We start from the raw sequence: 13,732 nt of genomic DNA, 5'->3' as shown, positions 1-13,732 counted from the left end.
CAAAATGTTAAGAGACCTTTTTTGTACAGAATTAAGTTTCCTACTTTTTATGTTCTATGATATTTGTTGATCAGATGCGTAGTTCTCGAGATATATCAAGATATTTAAAAGTTCCGAAGCCGCACCAACATAATAGAGATACAGAAACACCGTGGGCCCTTTCTCTGAGATAACTCTGCACTATTGCGAGCTGTAAATGCCACTTCCAGCTTAGCTGTGCAGAAGAAGAACAACAAGAAGAAGAAATATCTCGAAATATGTCCGTCAGGCCCCTTACCTTGAGATGTATCTGCAAATATCTCGGAAACGAAGCGAGCTATGGCAAAATGTTAAGAGACCTTTTTTGTAGAGAATTATGTTTCCTACTTTTTACGTTGTACGATCTTTTTGATCAGATGCGTAGTTCTCGAGATATATCAAGATATTTAAAAGTTCCGAAGCCGCACCAACATAATAGAGATACAGAAACACCGCGGACCCTTTCTTTGAGATAACTCTGCACTATTGCGAGCTGCAAATGCCACTTCCAGCTTAGCTGTGCAGAAGAAGAACAACAAGAAGAAGAAATATATCGAAATATGTCCGTCAGGCCCCTTCCCTTGAGATATATCTGCAAATATCTCGGAAACGAAGCGAGCTATGGCAAAATGTTAAGAGACCTTTTTTGTAGAGAATTAAGTTTCCTACTATTTATGTTCTATGATATTTTTTGATCAGATGCGTAGTTCTCGAGATATATCAAGATATTTAAAAGTTTCGAAGCCGCACCAACATAATAGAGATACAGAAACACCGTGGCCCCTTTTTTTGAGATAACTCTGCACTATTGCGAGCTGCAAATGCCACTTCCAGCTTAGCTGTGCAGAAGAAGAACAACAAGAAGAAGAAATATCTCGAAATATGTCCGTCAGGCCCCTTCCCTTGAGATAAATCTGCAAATATCTCGGAAATGAAGCGAGCTATGGCAAAATGTTAAGAGACCTTGTTTGTAGAGAATTAAGTTTCCTACTTTTTACGTTCTATGATATTTTTTGATCAGATGCGTAGTTCTCAAGATATATCAAGATATTTAAAAGTTCCGAAGCCGCACCAACATAATAGAGATACAGAAACACCGTGGCCCCTTTCTTTGAGATAACTCTGCACTAGTGCGAGCCGCAAATGCCACTTCCAGCTTAGCTGTGCAGAAGAAGAACAACAAGAAGAAGAAATATCTCGAAATATGTCCGTCAGGCCCCTTCCCTTGAGATAAATCTGCAAATATCTCGGAAACGAAGCGAGCTATGGCAAAATGTTAAGAGACCTTTTTTGTAGAGAATTAAGTTTCCTACTTTTTACGTTCTATGATATTTTTTGATCAGATGCGTAGTTCTCGAGATATATCAAGATATTTAAAAGTTCCGAAGCCGCACCAACATAATAGCGATACAGAAACACCGTGGCCCCTTTCTATGAGATAACTCTGCACTATTGCGAGCTGCAAATGCCACTTCCAGCTTAGCTGTGCAGAAGAAGAACAACAAGAAGAAGAAATATCTCGAAATATGTCCGTCAGGCCCCTTCCCTTGAGATGTATCTGCAAATATCTCGGAAACGAAGCGAGCTATGGCAAAATGTTAAAAGACCTTTTTTGTAGAGAATTATGTTTCCTACTTTTTATGTTCTATGATATTTTTTGATCAGATGCGTAGTTCTCGAGATATATCAAGATATTTAAAAGTTCCGAAGCTGCACCAACAGAATAGAGATACAGAAACACCGTGGCCCCTTTCTTTGAGATAACTCTGCACTATGGCGAGCTGCAAATGCCACTTCCAGCTTAGCTGTGCAGAAGAAGAACAACAAGAAGAAGAAATATCTCGAAATATGTCCGCCAGGCCCCTTCCCTTGAGATGTATCTGCAAATATCTCGGAAACGAAGCGAGCTATGGCAAAATGTTAAGAGACCTTTTTTGTAGAGAATTAAGTTTCCTACTTTTTACGTTCTATGATATTTTTTGATCAGATGCGTAGTTCTCGAGATATACCAAGATATTTAAAAGTTCCGAAGCCGCACCAACATAATAGAGATACAGAAACACCGCGGACCCTTTCTTTGAGATAACTCTGCACTATTGCGAGCTGCAAATGCCACTTCCAGCTTAGCTGTGCAGAAGAAGAACAACAAGAAGAAGAAATATCTCGAAATATGTCCGTCAGGCCCCTTCCCTTGAGATATATCTGCAAATATCTCGGAAACGAAGCGAGCTATGGCAAAATGTTAAGAGACCTTTTTTGTAGAGAATTAAGTTTCCTACTTTTTATGTTCTATGATATTTTTTGATCAGATGCGTAGTTCTCGAGATATATCAAGATATTTAAAAGTTCCGAAGCCGCACCAACATAATAGAGATACAGAAACACCGTGGCCCCTTTCTTTGAGATAACTCTGCACTATTGCGAGCTGCAAATGCCACTTCCAGCTTAGCTGTGCAGAAGAAGAACAACAAGAAGAAGAAATATATCGAAATATGCCCGTCAGGCCCCTTCCCTTGAGATATATCTGCAAATATCTCGGAAACGAAGCGAGCTATGGCAAAATGTTAAGAGACCTTTTTTGTAGAGAATTAAGTTTCCTACTATTTATGTTCTATGATATTTTTTGATCAGATGCGTAGTTCTCGAGATATATCAAGATATTTAAAAGTTCCGAAGCCGCACCAACATAATAGAGATACAGAAACACCGTGGCCCCTTTTTTTGAGATAACTCTGCACTATTGCGAGCTGCAAATGCCACTTCCAGCTTAGCTGTGCAGAAGAAGAACAACAAGAAGAAGAAATATCTCGAAATATGTCCGTCAGGCCCCTTCCCTTGAGATAAATCTGCAAATATCTCGGAAATGAAGCGAGCTATGGCAAAATGTTAAGAGACCTTGTTTGTAGAGAATTAAGTTTCCTACTTTTTACGTTCTATGATATTTTTTGATCAGATGCGTAGTTCTCAAGATATATCAAGATATTTAAAAGTTCCGAAGCCGCACCAACATAATAGAGATACAGAAACACCGTGGCCCCTTTCTTTGAGATAACTCTGCACTAGTGCGAGCCGCAAATGCCACTTCCAGCTTAGCTGTGCAGAAGAAGAACAACAAGAAGAAGAAATATCTCGAAATATGTCCGTCAGGCCCCTTCCCTTGAGATAAATCTGCAAATATCTCGGAAACGAAGCGAGCTATGGCAAAATGTTAAGAGACCTTTTTTGTAGAGAATTAAGTTTCCTACTTTTTACGTTCTATGATATTTTTTGATCAGATGCGTAGTTCTCGAGATATATCAAGATATTTAAAAGTTCCGAAGCCGCACCAACATAATAGCGATACAGAAACACCGTGGCCCCTTTCTATGAGATAACTCTGCACTATTGCGAGCTGCAAATGCCACTTCCAGCTTAGCTGTGCAGAAGAAGAACAACAAGAAGAAGAAATATCTCGAAATATGTCCGTCAGGCCCCTTCCCTTGAGATGTATCTGCAAATATCTCGGAAACGAAGCGAGCTATGGCAAAATGTTAAAAGACCTTTTTTGTAGAGAATTATGTTTCCTACTTTTTATGTTCTATGATATTTTTTGATCAGATGCGTAGTTCTCGAGATATATCAAGATATTTAAAAGTTCCGAAGCTGCACCAACAGAATAGAGATACAGAAACACCGTGGCCCCTTTCTTTGAGATAACTCTGCACTATGGCGAGCTGCAAATGCCACTTCCAGCTTAGCTGTGCAGAAGAAGAACAACAAGAAGAAGAAATATCTCGAAATATGTCCGCCAGGCCCCTTCCCTTGAGATGTATCTGCAAATATCTCGGAAACGAAGCGAGCTATGGCAAAATGTTAAGAGACCTTTTTTGTAGAGAATTAAGTTTCCTACTTTTTACGTTCTATGATATTTTTTGATCAGATGCGTAGTTCTCGAGATATACCAAGATATTTAAAAGTTCCGAAGCTGCACCAACATAATAGAGATACAGAAACACCGTGGCCCCTTTCTTTGAGATAACTCTGCACTAGTGCGAGCCGCAAATGCCACTTCCAGCTTAGCTGTGCAGAAGAAGAACAACAAGAAGAAGAAATATCTCGAAATATGTCCGTCAGGCCCCTTCCCTTGAGATGTATCTGCAAATATCTCGGAAACGAAGCGTGCTATGGCAAAATGTTAAGAGACCTTTTTTGTAGAGAATTAAGTTTCCTACTTTTTATGTTCTATGATATTTTTTGATCAGATGCGTAGTTCTCGAGATATATCAAGATATTGAAAAGTTCCGAAGCCGCACCAACATAATAGCGATACAGAAACACCGTGGCCCCTTTCTTTGAGATAACTCTGCACTATTGCGAGCTGCAAATGCCACTTCCAGTTTAGCTGTGCAGAAGAAGAACAACAAGAAGAAGAAATATCTCGAAATATGTCCGTCAGGCCCCTTCCCTTGAGATGTATCTGCAAATATCTCGGAAACGAAGCGAGCTATGGCAAAATGTTAAAAGACCTTTTTTGTAGAGAATTATGTTTCCTACTTTTTATGTTCTATGATATTTTTTGATCAGATGCGTAGTTCTCGAGATATATCAAGATATTTAAAAGTTCCGAAGCTGCACCAACAGAATAGAGATACAGAAACACCGTGGCCCCTTTCTTTGAGATAACTCTGCACTATGGCGAGCTGCAAATGCCACTTCCAGCTTAGCTGTGCAGAAGAAGAACAACAAGAAGAAGAAATATCTCGAAATATGTCCGCCAGGCCCCTTCCCTTGAGATGTATCTGCAAATATCTCGGAAACGAAGCGAGCTATGGCAAAATGTTGAGAGACCTTTTTTGTAGAGAATTAAGTTTCCTACTTTTTACGTTCTATGATATTTTTTGATCAGATGCGTAGTTCTCGAGATATACCAAGATATTTAAAAGTTCCGAAGCCGCACCAACATAATAGAGGTACAGAAACACCGTGGCCCCTTTCTTTGAGATAACTCTGCACTATTGCGAGCTGGAAATGCCACTTCCAGTTTAGCTGTGCAGAAGAAGAACAACAAGAAGAAGAAATATCTCGAAATATGTCCGTCAGGCCCCTTCCCTTGAGATAAATCTGCAAATATCTCGGAAACGAAGCGAGCTATGGCAAAATGTTAAGAGACCTTTTTTGTAGAGAATTATGTTTCCTACTTTTTATGGTCTATGATATTTTTTGATCAGATGCGTAGTTCTGGAGATATATCAAGATATTTAAAAGTTCCGAAGCCGCACCAACATAATAGAGATACAGAAACACCGTGGCCCCTTTCTTTGAGATAACTCTGCACTATTGCGAGCTGGAAATGCCACTTCCAGTTTAGCTGTGGAGAAGAAGAACAACAAGAAGAAGAAATATCTCGAAATATGTCCGTCAGGCCAGTTCCTTTGAGCTGAATCTGCAAATATCTCGGAAACGGAGCGAGCTATGGCAAAATCTTAAGAGACCTTTTTTGTAGAGAATTATGTTTCCTACTTTTTATGTTCTACGATATTTTTTGATCAGATGCGTAGTTCTCGAGATATATCAAGATATTTAAAAGTTCCGAAGCCGCACCAACATAATAGAGATACAGAAACACCGTGGCCCCTTTCTTTGAGATAACTCTGCACTATTGCGAGCTGCAAATGCCACTTCCAGCTTAGCTTTGCAGAAGAAGAACAACAAGAAGAAGAAATATCTCGAAATATGTCCGTCAGGCCCCTTCCCCTGAGATAAATCTGCAAATATCTCGGAAACGAAACGAGCTATGGCAAAATGTTAAGAGACCTTTTTTGTAGAGAATTAAGTTTCCTACTTTTTATGTTCTATGATATTTTTTGATCAGATGCGTAGTTCTCGAGATATATCAAGATATTTAAAAGTTCCGAAGCCGCACCAACATAATAGAGATACAGAAACACCGTGGCCCCTTTCTTTGAGATAACTCTGCACTATTGCGAGCTGGAAATGCCACTTCCAGTTTAGCTGTGAAGAAGAAGAACAACAAGAAGAAGAAATATCTCGAAATATGTCCGCCAGGCCCCTTCCCTTGAGATAAATTTGCAAATATCTCGGAAACGAAGCGAGCTATGGCAAAATGTTAAGAGACCTTTTTTGTACAGAATTAAGTTTCCTACTTTTTATGTTCTATGATATTTGTTGATCAGATGCGTAGTTATCGAGATATATCAAGATATTTAAAAGTTCCGAAGCCGCACCAACATAATAGAGATACAGGAACACCGTGGCCCCGTTCTTTGAGATAATTCTGCACTATTGCGAGCTGGAAATGCCACTTCCAGTTCAGCTGTGCAGAAGAAGAACAACAAGAAGAAGAAATATCTCGAAATATGTCCGTCAGGCCCGTTCCTTTGAGCTGAATCTGCAAATATCTCGGAAACGAAGCGAGCTATGGCAAAATGTTAAGAGACGTTTTTTGTAGAGAATTATGTTTCCTACAATTTATGTTCTATGATATTTTTTGATCAGAAGCGTGGTTTTCGAGATATATCGAGATATTTAAAAGTTCCGAAGCCGCACCAACATAATAGAGATTCAGAAACACCGTGGCCCCTTTCTGTGAGATAACTCTGCACTATTGCGAGCTGCAAATGCCAGTTCGAGCATAGCTGTGCAGAAGAAGCACAACAAGAACAAGAAATATCTCGGAATATGTCCGTCAGGCCCCTTCCCTTGAGCTAAATCTGCAAATATGTCGGAAACAATTGCGAGCTATGGCAAAATATTAAGAGACCTTTTTTGTAGGAAATTAAGTTTCCTACTATTTATGCTCTATGATATTTTTTGATCAGCTGCGTAGTTCTCGAGATATATCAAGATATTTAAAAGTTCCGAAGCCGCACCAACATAATAGAGATACAGAAACAACGTGGCCCCTTTCTGCGAGATTACTCTGCACTATTGCGAGCTGCAAATGCCACTTCCAGCTTAGCTGTGCAGAAGAAGAACAACAAGAAGAAGAAATATCTCGAAATATGTCCGTCAGGCCCCTTCCCTTGAGATAAATCTGCAAATATCTCGGAAACGAAGCGAGCTATGGCAAAATGTTAAGAGACCTTTTTTGTAGAGAATTAAGTTTCCTACTTTTTATGTTCTATGATATTTTTTGATCAGATGCGTAGTTCTCGAGATATATCAAGATACTTAAAAGTTCCGAAGCCGCACCAACATAATAGAGATACAGAAACACCGTGGCCCCTTTCTTTGAGATAACTCTGCACTATTGCGAGCTGCAAATGCCACTTCCAGCTTAGCTGTGCAGAAGAAGAACAACAAGAAGAAGAAATATCTCGAAATATGTCCGTCAGGCCCCTTCCCTTGAGATAAATCTGCAAATATCTCGGAAACGAAGCGAGCTATGGCAAAATGTTAAGAGACTTTATTTGTAGAGAATTAAGTTTCCTACTTTTTATGTTCTATGATATTTTTTGATCAGATGCGTAGTTCTCGAGATATATCAAGATATTTAAAAGATCCGAAGCCGCACCAACATAATAGAGATACAGAAACACCGTGGCCCCTTTCTTTTAGATAACTCTGCACTATTGCGAGCTGCAAATGCCAGTTCGAGCTTAGCTGTGCAGAAGAAGCACAACAAGAACAAGAAATATCTCGGAATATGTCCGTCAGGCCCCTTCCCTTGAGCTAAATCTGCAAATATGTCGGAAACAATGCGAGCTATGGCAAAATATTAAGAGACCTTTTTTGTAGGAAATTAAGTTTCCTACTATTTATGCTCTATGATATTTTTTGATCAGCTGCGTAGTTCTCGAGATATATCAAGATATTTAAAAGTTCCGAAGCCGCACCAACATAATAGAGATACAGAAACAACGTGGCCCCTTTCTTTGAGATAACCCTGCACTAGTGCGAGCCGCAAATGCCACTTCCAGCTTAGCTGTGCAGAAGAAGAACAACAAGAAGAAGAAATATCTCGAAATATGTCCGTCAGGCCCCTTCCCTTGAGATAAATCTGCAAATATCTCGGAAACGAAGCGAGCTATGGCAAAATGTTAAGAGATCTTTTTTGTAGAGAATTAAGTTTCCTACTTTTTATGTTCTATGATATTTTTTAATCAGATGCGTAGTTCTCGAGATATATCAAGATATTTAAAAGTTCCGAAGCCGCACCAACATAATAGAGATACAGAAACACCGTGGCCCCTTTCTTTGAGATAACTCTGCACTATTGCGAGCTGCAAATGCCACTTCCAGCTTAGCTGTGCAGAAGAAGAACAACAAGAAGAAGAAATATCTCGGATTAAGTCCGCCAGGCCCCTTCCCTTGAGGTAAATCTGCAAATATCTCGGAAACGAAGCGAGCTATGGCAAAATGTTAAGAGACCTTTTTTCTAGAGAATTAAGTTTCCTACTTTTTATGTTCTATGATATTTTTTGATCAGATGCGTAGTTCTCGAGATATATCAAGATACTTAAAAGTTCCGAAGCCGCACCAACATAATAGAGATACAGAAACACCGTGGCCCCTTTCTTTGAGATAACTCTGCACTATTGCGAGCTGCAAATGCCACTTCCAGCTTAGCTGTGCAGAAGAAGAACAACAAGAAGAAGAAATATCTCGAAATATGTCCGTCAGGCCCCTTCCCTTGAGATAAATCTGCAAATATCTCGGAAACGAAGCGAGCTATGGCAAAATGTTAAGAGACTTTATTTGTAGAGAATTAAGTTTCCTACTTTTTATGTTCTATGATATTTTTTGATCAGATGCGTAGTTCTCGAGATATATCAAGATATTTAAAAGTTCCGAAGCCGCACCAACATAATAGAGATACAGAAACACCGTGGCCCCTTTCTTTTAGATAACTCTGCACTATTGCGAGCTGCAAATGCCAGTTCGAGCTTAGCTGTGCAGAAGAAGCACAACAAGAACAAGAAATATCTCGGATTAAGTCCGCCAGGCCCCTTCCCTTGAGGTAAATCTGCAAATATCTCGGAAACGATGCGAGCTGTGGCAAAATGTTAAGAGACCTTTTTTGTAGGAAATTAAGTTTCCTACTATTTATGCTCTATGATATTTTTTGATCAGCTGCGTAGTTCTCGAGATATATCAAGATATTTAAAAGTTCCGAAGCCGCACCAACATAATAGAGATACAGAAACAACGTGGCCCCTTTCTTTGAGATAACTCTGCACTAGTGCGAGCCGCAAATGCCACTTCCAGCTTAGCTGTGCAGAAGAAGAACAACAAGAAGAAGAAATATCTCGAAATATGTCCGTCAGGCCCCCTCCCTTGAGATAAATCTGCAAATATCTCGGAAACGAAGCGAGCTATGGCAAAATGTTAAGAGACTTTATTTGTAGAGAATTAAGTTTCCCACTTTTTACGTTCTATGATATTTTTTGATCAGATGCGTAGTTCTCGAGATATATCAAGATATTTAAAAGTTCCGAACCCGCACCAACATAATAGAGATACAGAAACACCGTGGGCCCTTTCTTTGAGATAACTCTGCACTATTGCGAGCTGCAAATGCCACTTCCAGCTTAGCTGTGCAGAAGAAGCACAACAAGAAGAAGAAATATCTCGAAATATGTCCGTCAGGCCCCTTCCCTTGAGATATATCTGCAAATATCTCGGAAACGAAGCGAGCTATGGCAAAATGTTAAGAGACCTTTTTTGTAGAGAATTAAGTTTCCTACTTTTTATGTTCTATGATATTTTTTGATCAGATGCGTAGTTCTCGAGATATATCAAGATATTTAAAAGTTCCGAAGCCGCACCAACATAATAGAGATACAGAAACACCGTGGGCCCTTTCTCTGAGATAACTCTGCACTATTGCGAGCTGTAAATGCCACTTCCAGCTTAGCTGTGCAGAAGAAGAACAACAAGAAGAAGAAATATCTCGAAATATGTCCGTCAGGCCCCTTACCTTGAGATGTATCTGCAAATATCTCGGAAACGAAGCGAGCTATGGCAAAATGTTAAGAGACCTTTTTTGTAGAGAATTATGTTTCCTACTTTTTACGTTGTACGATCTTTTTGATCAGATGCGTAGTTCTCGAGATATATCAAGATATTTAAAAGTTCCGAAGCCGCACCAACATAATAGAGATACAGAAACACCGCGGCCCCTTTCTTTGAGATAACTCTGCACTATTGCGAGCTGCAAATGCCACTTCCAGCTTAGCTGTGCAGAAGAAGAACAACAAGAAGAAGAAATATCTCGAAATATGTCCGTCAGGCCCCTTCCCTTGAGATATATCTGCAAATATCTCGGAAACGAAGCGAGCTATGGCAAAATGTTAAGAGACCTTTTTTGTAGAGAATTAAGTTTCCTACTTTTTATGTTCTATGATATTTTTTGATCAGATGCGTAGTTCTCGAGATATATCAAGATATTTAAAAGTTCCGAAGCCGCACCAACATAATAGAGATACAGAAACACCGTGGCCCCTTTCTTTGAGATAACTCTGCACTATTGCGAGCTGCAAATGCCACTTCCAGCTTAGCTGTGCAGAAGAAGAACAACAAGAAGAAGAAATATCTCGAAATATGTCCGTCAGGCCCCTTCCCTTGAGATATATCTGCAAATATCTCGGAAACGAAGCGAGCTATGGCAAAATGTTAAGAGACCTTTTTTGTAGAGAATTAAGTTTCCTACTATTTATGTTCTATGATATTTTTTGATCAGATGCGTAGTTCTCGAGATATATCAAGATATTTAAAAGTTCCGAAGCCGCACCAACATAATAGAGATACAGAAACACCGTGGCCCCTTTTTTTGAGATAACTCTGCACTATTGCGAGCTGCAAATGCCACTTCCAGCTTAGCTGTGCAGAAGAAGAACAACAAGAAGAAGAAATATCTCGAAATATGTCCGTCAGGCCCCTTCCCTTGAGATAAATCTGCAAATATCTCGGAAATGAAGCGAGCTATGGCAAAATGTTAAGAGACCTTTTTTGTAGAGAATTAAGTTTCCTACTTTTTACGTTCTATGATATTTTTTGATCAGATGCGTAGTTCTCAAGATATATCAAGATATTTAAAAGTTCCGAAGCCGCACCAACATAATAGAGATACAGAAACACCGTGGCCCCTTTCTTTGAGATAACTCTGCACTAGTGCGAGCCGCAAATGCCACTTCCAGCTTAGCTGTGCAGAAGAAGAACAACAAGAAGAAGAAATATCTCGAAATATGTCCGTCAGGCCCCTTCCCTTGAGATAAATCTGCAAATATCTCGGAAACGAAGCGAGCTATGGCAAAATGTTAAGAGACCTTTTTTGTAGAGAATTAAGTTTCCTACTTTTTACGTTCTATGATATTTTTTGATCAGATGCGTAGTTCTCGAGATATATCAAGATATTTAAAAGTTCCGAAGCCGCACCAACATAATAGCGATACAGAAACACCGTGGCCCCTTTCTATGAGATAACTCTGCACTATTGCGAGCTGCAAATGCCACTTCCAGCTTAGCTGTGCAGAAGAAGAACAACAAGAAGAAGAAATATCTCGAAATATGTCCGTCAGGCCCCTTCCCTTGAGATGTATCTGCAAATATCTCGGAAACGAAGCGAGCTATGGCAAAATGTTAAAAGACCTTTTTTGTAGAGAATTATGTTTCCTACTTTTTATGTTCTATGATATTTTTTGATCAGATGCGTAGTTCTCGAGATATATCAAGATATTTAAAAGTTCCGAAGCTGCACCAACAGAATAGAGATACAGAAACACCGTGGCCCCTTTCTTTGAGATAACTCTGCACTATGGCGAGCTGCAAATGCCACTTCCAGCTTAGCTGTGCAGAAGAAGAACAACAAGAAGAAGAAATATCTCGAAATATGTCCGCCAGGCCCCTTCCCTTGAGATGTATCTGCAAATATCTCGGAAACGAAGCGAGCTATGGCAAAATGTTAAGAGACCTTTTTTGTAGAGAATTAAGTTTCCTACTTTTTACGTTCTATGATATTTTTTGATCAGATGCGTAGTTCTCGAGATATACCAAGATATTTAAAAGTTCCGAAGCTGCACCAACATAATAGAGATACAGAAACACCGTGGCCCCTTTCTTTGAGATAACTCTGCACTAGTGCGAGCCGCAAATGCCACTTCCAGCTTAGCTGTGCAGAAGAAGAACAACAAGAAGAAGAAATATCTCGAAATATGTCCGTCAGGCCCCTTCCCTTGAGATGTATCTGCAAATATCTCGGAAACGAAGCGTGCTATGGCAAAATGTTAAGAGACCTTTTTTGTAGAGAATTAAGTTTCCTACTTTTTATGTTCTATGATATTTTTTGATCAGATGCGTAGTTCTCGAGATATATCAAGATATTGAAAAGTTCCGAAGCCGCACCAACATAATAGAGATACAGAAACACCGTGGCCCCTTTCTTTGAGATAACTCTGCACTATTGCGAGCTGGAAATGCCACTTCCAGTTTAGCTGTGGAGAAGAAGAACAACAAGAAGAAGAAATATCTCGAAATATGTCCGTCAGGCCAGTTCCTTTGAGCTGAATCTGCAAATATCTCGGAAACGAAGCGAGCTATGGCAAAATCTTAAGAGACCTTTTTTGTAGAGAATTATGTTTCCTACTTTTTATGTTCTACGATATTTTTTGATCAGCTGCGTAGTTCTCGAGATATATCAAGATATTTAAAAGTTCCGAAGCCGCACCAACATAATAGAGATACAGAAACAACGTGGCCCCCTTCTTTGAGATAACCCTGCACTAGTGCGAGCCGCAAATGCCACTTCCAGCTTAGCTGTGCAGAAGAAGAACAACAAGAAGAAGAAATATCTCGAAATATGTCCGTCAGGCCCCTTCCCTTGAGATAAATCTGCAAATATCTCGGAAACGAAGCGAGCTATGGCAAAATGTTAAGAGATCTTTTTTGTAGAGAATTAAGTTTCCTACTTTTTATGTTCTATGATATTTTTTAATCAGATGCGTAGTTCTCGAGATATATCAAGATATTTAAAAGTTCCGAAGCCGCACCAACATAATAGAGATACAGAAACACCGTGGCCCCTTTCTTTGAGATAACTCTGCACTATTGCGAGCTGCAAATGCCACTTCCAGCTTAGCTGTGCAGAAGAAGAACAACAAGAAGAAGAAATATCTCGGATTAAGTCCGCCAGGCCCCTTCCCTTGAGGTAAATCTGCAAATATCTCGGAAACGAAGCGAGCTATGGCAAAATGTTAAGAGACCTTTTTTCTAGAGAATTAAGTTTCCTACTTTTTATGTTCTATGATATTTTTTGATCAGATGCGTAGTTCTCGAGATATATCAAGATACTTAAAAGTTCCGAAGCCGCACCAACATAATAGAGATACAGAAACACCGTGGCCCCTTTCTTTGAGATAACTCTGCACTATTGCGAGCTGCAAATGCCACTTCCAGCTTAGCTGTGCAGAAGAAGAACAACAAGAAGAAGAAATATCTCGAAATATGTCCGTCAGGCCCCTTCCCTTGAGATAAATCTGCAAATATCTCGGAAACGAAGCGAGCTATGGCAAAATGTTAAGAGACTTTATTTGTAGAGAATTAAGTTTCCTACTTTTTATGTTCTATGATATTTTTTGATCAGATGCGTAGTTCTCGAGATATATCAAGATATTTAAAAGTTCCGAAGCCGCACCAACATAATAGAGATACAGAAACACCGTGGCCCCTTTCTTTTAGATAACTCTGCACTATTGCGAGCTGCAAATGCCAGTTCGAG

Source organism: Osmia lignaria, unplaced genomic scaffold (assembly GCF_051020975.1).
Source record: "Osmia lignaria lignaria isolate PbOS001 unplaced genomic scaffold, iyOsmLign1 scaffold0001, whole genome shotgun sequence".
Lineage (NCBI taxonomy): Eukaryota > Metazoa > Arthropoda > Insecta > Hymenoptera > Megachilidae > Osmia > Osmia lignaria.
The sequence above is the reverse complement of the archived record's forward strand: the minus strand, read 5'-3'. Positions refer to the sequence as shown.